The 7,508-nt window shown below is 42.8% G+C and overlaps 1 protein-coding gene across 1 annotated transcript in view; it reads left to right on the top strand.

Moving 5' to 3' along the window:
- The window catches only part of LOC107120843 (arylsulfatase G-like), a gene marked incomplete at its 3' end in the record, with an annotated part of 36,217 nt that overhangs the window by 11,960 nt on the left and 16,749 nt on the right, over positions 1-7,508 (top strand). The gene's annotated exons all lie outside the window — the stretch shown is intronic.

The raw sequence follows: 7,508 nt of genomic DNA, 5'->3' as shown, positions 1-7,508 counted from the left end.
CAGTTTATCAACTATGCAAGGTGAGGACACCTCTGAAATTAACGAGTGTTAACAAAGCATTCTGACCCCTCAGTGAGAAAGGCAGTAGTGTCATCTTATAATGTGTCCAGTGGCATCCAGCCAATCCTGGATTTGTGCTGGTGCAAAACATATGGCTTAGTTGCTCCTGGGCTTTTCTGAGGCAAAATTTGAAAATAACAGTTGAAACTTGGTGATGTACATTTGTGCTCTCTAATGGGAGCTGGCATGGCCAGAGGTTGTGGTGTTGAAACTCTGCTTTTGAGGCCAGTATCAAAATCCTGTTTTAAGGTGTATACACACATAACTTTCAACAGAACTCACTTTTTCCCCCTCCTGTAGTATGAACATGGCTTCCTTCTGCCTTCACAACACATTCTACAGGTGCCATAATCAGTGATCCTGATGGCGGCTTCACTTGTCTGACTTGTTCCTCCCCAGTCTTCAGACTGGCTGTCCAATTCAACTCATTCAAAGCACAGCATAAGTATTCATCTATTTTAGAAAGTCTCACACACACACAACACTGCTCTTGGTATTTGCTTCATGATATCGCCAATTACCACTATGTTCTTCTCCTACAAACTGGCAGGGCAGGATATTTAAGTTGGTGAAAGGGAAAGAAGGGAAGAGGTTACCTGGGGAAAGGAATAAGGGGAAACTGAAGAGTGAGGTGGGTGTATAAGGGAAGGTTGGTGGGTGGGTCAGTGGGAGAGAATGAAGAAGAGAAAGGTGAGGTGCTGTGGGGGCTGCCAGAGGGAGGGAAAAGAGGAAATAGTATGGGGAGGGGGATGCAGAGGGAAATGAGATGACTCTCCTCCAGTCCTTGTAGGTCTCCCACTTGTATTTAAAAGGTGTCATTTTGGGTTCCATGTGTGTACTGCCTCTTTCATTCACAAACAAAAATATATCCCTCCATAGATGTTCAGCCTTCGTACTGCAAAAACGTCTCAAGCCATAGGGCTTATCTGCCCTTCCTTTATCATGTTCCTTTCATTCCTTCACCTTTTAGCCGTACACCCACCCATTTATCGACTTTTCTCACATTTGCCTGCTGTGACAGAGCTAAGATAAATGTGTGTTCTGCATTTTAATTTTGCCATTCCACCTGACCCACCAAACCAAACGAAGTCCCACCCACTAGATATGGCCTGCCAGGTTCTTAATTGCTCCGTCCCACATTTTTGCAGTCTCAGCAGCTACCACAGGCAGAAGATTTGCTGAGTCTCTTAGGCTACTGTATATAGCGAGTGGGCTACATATGGTTTACCATTTTACAGGTTTACAAGCCCATTTGTGCTCAGAGTTGACCGTTTTTATAATATCAGAAACTATATTTCTCAGCTTGCCAGATGCAGTTGTCTTCTTTTCTGTGGGAGCTTTGTATACCAATTAGCTTTCAACACCGCTGGTCTCTTTGGATTATTAGTTTTTAATCCTTGTTTGGATAAAAATGATGCCGGGGGGGGGGTGTTCTGGGGATTATTTGATCTTGTTTCCATGGATAAGGCTGTTGAGAGACAGTGTGGTATAGTGATAAAGAGTGGTGGACTCTAATTTGGAGAACTGGGTTTGATTTCCTAATCATTCACATGAAGCCTGCTGGGTGGCCTTGGGCCAGTCACCCTTCTCTCAGAACTCAGCCCTAACTTCCTCACAGGGTGCCTGTTGTGGGGAGAGGAAGGGAAGGCAAATGTAAGCCGCTTTGAGACTCCTTAGGGTAGAGAAAACTGGGGTATAAGAACCAACTCCTCTTCTTACCCATGGTGGAGAAAGTGGCAAAGTTTGCAGATGACACCAAATTATTTAGGATGGATAAGAAAGACAAAAATGGATTGCAAAGAACTCTTCAGACTGCAGGAATGGGCACTTTGGTGTAGTGGTTAAGTGTGCGGACTCTAATCTGGGAGAACTGGGTTTGATTCCCCACTCCTCCACTTGCACCTGCTGATGTGACCTTGGGTCAATCACAAGCTCTGGCACAGCTGTCCTTGAAAAAGAGCAGTTTGTGTCGGAGTTCTCTCAGCCCCACCCACCTCACAGGGTGTCTGTTGTGGGGAGGGGAAGGGAAAGGAGTTTGTAAGCCGCTCTGAGACTCCAAGTGAAGGGCGGGGTATAAATCCAGTCTCTTCTTCTTTGTCTTCTAAAATGGCAAATGAGTGAGCAAGTGTAAATTGATTCATATTGGTCAAATAATCCCATATACACTAATGGGATCTGAGCTGGCTAGAACAGATCAGGAAAGAAACCTGGGGGTGGCAGAGGGTGGAGCTATGAAAATGCAGCTGGTGTGAAAAAGGCAAATTCCATGCTAGCCATAATTAGAACAGGAATAGAGAATAAAAGTGCCACTATCATACTTCCCTTATACAAATCTATGGTGAAACCATACTTGGAATATTGCATGCAGTTCTGGTCACTGCACTTGAAAAAGGATATTGTAGAGCTGGAAAAGATGCAGAAAAGAGTAACCAAAATGACCAGGGGACCAGAGCAGATGTCCTATGAGGATCAGTTAGAATGCTTGAGACGGCTTAGCCTAGAAAAGTGAGTAAGGGAAGACATGATTTAGGTTTATAAAATTATGCATGGCATGAAGATAGTGGACAGGGAGAGACTTTTCTTCCTCTCCCATAATACTAGAACCTGGGATCATCCACTGAAGCTGAAGGGTGGAAGATTCAGGGCAGACTAACGGAAGTATATAGTTAATTTGTGGCCTTTGCTGTCATAGGATATGACCATGTTTTTCAACTTGGAAGGCTTTAAAAGAGGAGTGGACGGATTCATGGAGGACTGGGCTGTCGGTGGCTACTGATCATTATATATATCTCTCCACCCTCTAGTACTAGAGGTAGTATGTCTCTTTAAATCAGTTGCTGGGGGGCGTAAGCAGGATAATGCTGTTGCAATCTTCCTGTTTGTGGGCTTCCCAAAGGTAGCTGGACTAAATGATCCAGCATGGCTCTCCTTGTGTTCGTACGTTATTCATAGTATTGTAATTTGCCTATCCTGCCCCAGCTATAACTTCTTTCACCCACTTCTGATCTATGACAGTTCTTACACAGCACAGTTGTATCATGTTAAGTGGGAACACTAAGTAGAACCACACTGTCTGATACTAAGCATGTAGCATAATCTGTTTGTAGCACTGCACTGGTGCAATAAGCTGTGCTTGGGTCCACTCTTGGGTCCATTCTTGCGTTTGCACCACAGCTTATAATGGAGGCCAGCGAAGTCATGGTTCAGCCTCCCCACATACAGTATGGAACAGCCTTATGCCAGTATTGCAACATGAGTCGTGCAGACAGTTCTTTCCACAGTGGGGATGGTATTATTGTTTCTATCTGTGGTGTAGACTTGAGGGGGGATCTGTATATGTGGAATACCCACAGGTATGCAAACGGCAATGATCAGTTGGGCTGCATACGTACCTCATGTCTTTCCACCCTACGACTGAAAAAGAGACACATTTATATTACTGTTTTCGATCTACTTTTGTCCCCAAGGGACCCAAGGTGGATTACAAATCAAGTGTTAATTTAAAAACAATAATGACAACAATTAATATTATTAAAGACAATATCAAAAGGAGATCCCTTCTACAGAACTACCAGCATACAGCAGCGGAGTGCTTGTCTAGATAGTTCTGTTTTTCAGACCTTTCTAAAAGCTTTCCTAACATTGATCAGAAACCTATTCTACCAAGTGGGTGTCATCATTGACAAGGGGAGGGGGCATCGCTAATTAAATTAAATTAAATTAAATGAGCTGATCTGCAGCACCACCACTTCACCTGAATCTTCTCCAATCTTCCCTTTCAGCTGCTTTAATCCTTACCCCATTTTATGTTCCCTATGCCATTTTCATTTCATTTGAAACATTTTATTTACATACAAATGTGTGCATGTTGCCTTCTTAAGCTTGAACAAGACACGTGCGTATACGAAGAGAGCTGGTGGAGGGGCCAAGTGAAATCCTCCAAACAAACACTCTTCTGCCTTCAAGCATGCCCACCCTGGACTTTAAAGATTGGGACAGAACCACTGGTTTACCCTAATTGGGGGGGGGGGCAGAATAGGGCGGGAAACAAAAAGGCGCGCCTTTGTACGAGGACTTGCAAGCCTGTACCTGGTGCTCTGATTGTGGCCACCTCTCGCCTTTATTGCTGGCCAGCAGCTCCCGGGCCTGGGAATATGAATAATAGCACCCTCTTATGTTTCCCAGCTGGACTGGTCAGCTTGCAAACATCCTCCCCTTGCCATATCCAGCTTCCCTGGTCTCACTCCGGACCGGAAAGTCACGATGCTGTCGGAACACCGAGAAAGGGAGAGAGGAAGGAAACGTGGTGAGGGAAGGGGAAGCAGGAAGAGCTGGTGACTGCCCGCCAGGCCTGGCATAAGGAGCTTAAAATTGGGTTGGGGGGTGATGCAGATACAATAACGGTGCCACCCCGTGCACCCCTCCACTGGCTACGGCCCTGTAGGGTATACACACACACAAACTGAGTGCATATAGAAAACATTGTTAACAGTGTGAAGCCCAAAAGTTCTGCCATACAAGAGACAGCAGTAGCTGTTATCATGTTACTATTCAAATAAAGATCCAGTCAATTGAATACAAGAACCAGTGAGTAGACTCACTCCTCCCACTTCCCATTGGCATAGCAAGATTAATCTTTAAATAAAGATTGAAAGAGAGACAATTACTCTCTCCTGTGAGCAAGACATGCTCAGTTTTATTGAGTCCTAATGTCATGTTTGCTGATCAATGCAAACTTAGCATCTTCTCCTTAGAGACTGAAATATATTTGTTAAAATACAAAGACTTTAACAGTTTTGCACAGTGCCCTGGGACAGTGAAATGTTCCTTCACTGGTTTCTGAGTTAATGTTTTTCATGTTTTATTTGTGTCCATTTATTTTCTTGCACTGAAGTTGATCTTCTTGGTCTATATTCGGTGGCAAAGGGCATTGTTGGTAGGTGATATGTTCAGAAAATGTGCTGGTGAATGAATCCTTGATCGTATGGCACATGCTGTCCTGTCCTGTAGCTGTGTTGCAAAGCAGATATGGGGACAGGTTCTATGAAAAAAAGCCCACCCCCCCCAAAAAAAAAACCACAGGAAAAAACCTATGGTCCTAAATGCTCACAGGAAAACTGCCCATGTGGAAAACTGCCCACATGGAAAACTGCCCACATGGAAATAAGGCCACATGGAAAAAAGCCCATACACATAAAAGCCCACACGGAAAGAAGCCCACATGGAAAAATACCATGTAAAGCGCCATAGATATTTATAATGGTGGATAACCATTCATCTCCACTTATGAGAATGAACAGGTATTACCTATATTTTATATTGCTGTTTTAGGATTAAAACATGTCATGGTCACATGCAAAAATTTGTGTTGTGATTTTATCATTATAATCAAATAATAATTTTGCTATATTATTAGTAAATTACTTCATTACTATACAAAAGTGGCCTGTACGAAGAAGGCTTTAATGCTCTTGAGTGTAAAGGCTTGGAAGGGAAAATTCAGGAAATAAAAGGGACCATTTTGTTATCAACAAACTTATTAAGAAGGAAAAACAATAACAACAGAAATTAAACTCTATATAGAAATATTTTAAAATTAAATTAAATTTGTTAATTTACCATTTGTCAACCTCTGTAATGTTGGTATGAAGTAATTTCTAAAGTAAAGACAGAAAGATGTTAAATTAAATTATGTATAGACTGTCTAGTATACACAGTTTTTGAACAACTATAAGGCTTAAAATTCTTCAAATAATATTATTTACTTATTTTGTTGTTAAAAATTAAAACCATAAGATAACCCAGGTCTGTTCTTTGTAATGTTTTAAATAGTCTCCTGTAGACAGAATTTCTCAAGAATAATCATCATTACCTTGCTTTTGCTGTACTGTGTTCCTGTCTTGATTGCATATAGCAGTCATTTTGCTGTCCATTAGCTGGTGGAGCAGCTAGATAAAATTCCTGGATTGGCGATCCAAGTGAGCCATATGACAAGAAAGGACACAGCTGGTGGCTTCATAGAAAAAGAAAGCAGCTGTGGCCCTATGGAGCGTGGGTGGTGCTGGGGCGTCCCAAACAGCCCACAGGAGAGAAGAACAGCCAGGTCTGAAGGGACACCAGGACAGCATTGGTAGGGTGGAGTCCACTCAAACAGAATGTGGCATTCAAGGGTGTCCAGAAGGAGGATGCTAGGGAGGAGGGGAAAGCAGGAGACAGGTCTCTGAAGCCAGAGAGGCCAAAGAAGAAAAGAGCTATGGGGGAAATGATGGCCAGGGGGGGGGGTGGCGGCGAATTCATGATAACAGACCTGGCTGCCATCTGACCACAGAAGGTCAGGAGGAAGGTCCCCGAGGGGAAGGTGCTTGAAGAAATTCCCATGAGGAAGGTGCTGTTCACTGTACAGGGTGGCTCATCATAAGAAAGGAGCAAGGAGGGCCCCAAAGGTGGTGGAGTGGGGGCATGGTATGGACTCCAATCTGATCTCCTTTTGGGGCATGGAGATGTGAGGGGAGCAGGAGGGCAGTGGCAGCCAGAGAGCAGAGTGCATGAGGAAAAGCCACGGAGGATCCCCAGGAGCCAGCCCTGGTTAAATAGGTCAGCACCCAGTCTGAGGTCACAGCAACTAAAGCAGCCTCTCTGCATCTGGAAGAAGGAGGATGATCAAAATGGACAGTTACGGATTTTTCAGAGCAGGACTGACTTTAAAAATGAAAAAAACAAATCTATGCAGATTTGCTGTGCTTCTGTGATTTGGGAGGTTTATTTCAGTGCCCTTGTTTGGTTGCATTTCCCAATAGAGGAATGCTTCAGATGTTTAGCAAAGAGCCATATTTGTTGCCTAAGATGCTCAGAAACATTAAAGAAGCTGAGGTTGAGGCCTTAGCCAAACATTATAAAATGGGTTATGTAATCACTAAGCCATGGTTATTAGAAGAAATTTCAATAGTGTTGGGGTGTGGCACTATCTTCATGCTACCAGGATCAAATTAACAGGTTATGATGCTAATGTAATCTACAGAAATGAAGTTATGTAATTCCATTTTTACATGTATGTTATAAAGTTTATCCATGATAGAGAGAGAGTGCCAATGTTACTTTTCCATGTGGTTGGTATTTTGCTAAGATCTGCTGATATTCACATACCATTTGTATTGTCACATGGGGAAAATAGCAAATTACCTTTGCAATGTTATGTCAGAGCTGGATCTAACTATTGTGTATCAAAATATTTTCTTACCTTTTGCTATCACCTTTGTAAGTGCCTGTGACCTTTTGAAACCCATATCTGAAGTGCTATATCCAATTTTACTATTATTATAATCTCAGAACTGTTTGTACTTATGTGAGGTCAAAGTACACACTACTGGACAAGGTCTAATGAAAAAGTAGTTTAACTAATTGCAGGGGTCTAATTGAATATCAGAGCCTGGTTAATCAAGTTAAATGTT

The sequence above is a fragment of the Gekko japonicus genome, unplaced genomic scaffold (genome assembly GCF_001447785.1).
Source record: "Gekko japonicus isolate JY-2015 unplaced genomic scaffold, Gekko_japonicus_V1.1 scaffold5256, whole genome shotgun sequence".
Lineage (NCBI taxonomy): Eukaryota > Metazoa > Chordata > Lepidosauria > Squamata > Gekkonidae > Gekko > Gekko japonicus.
This window is presented reverse-complemented; position numbering and strand designations above follow the sequence as displayed.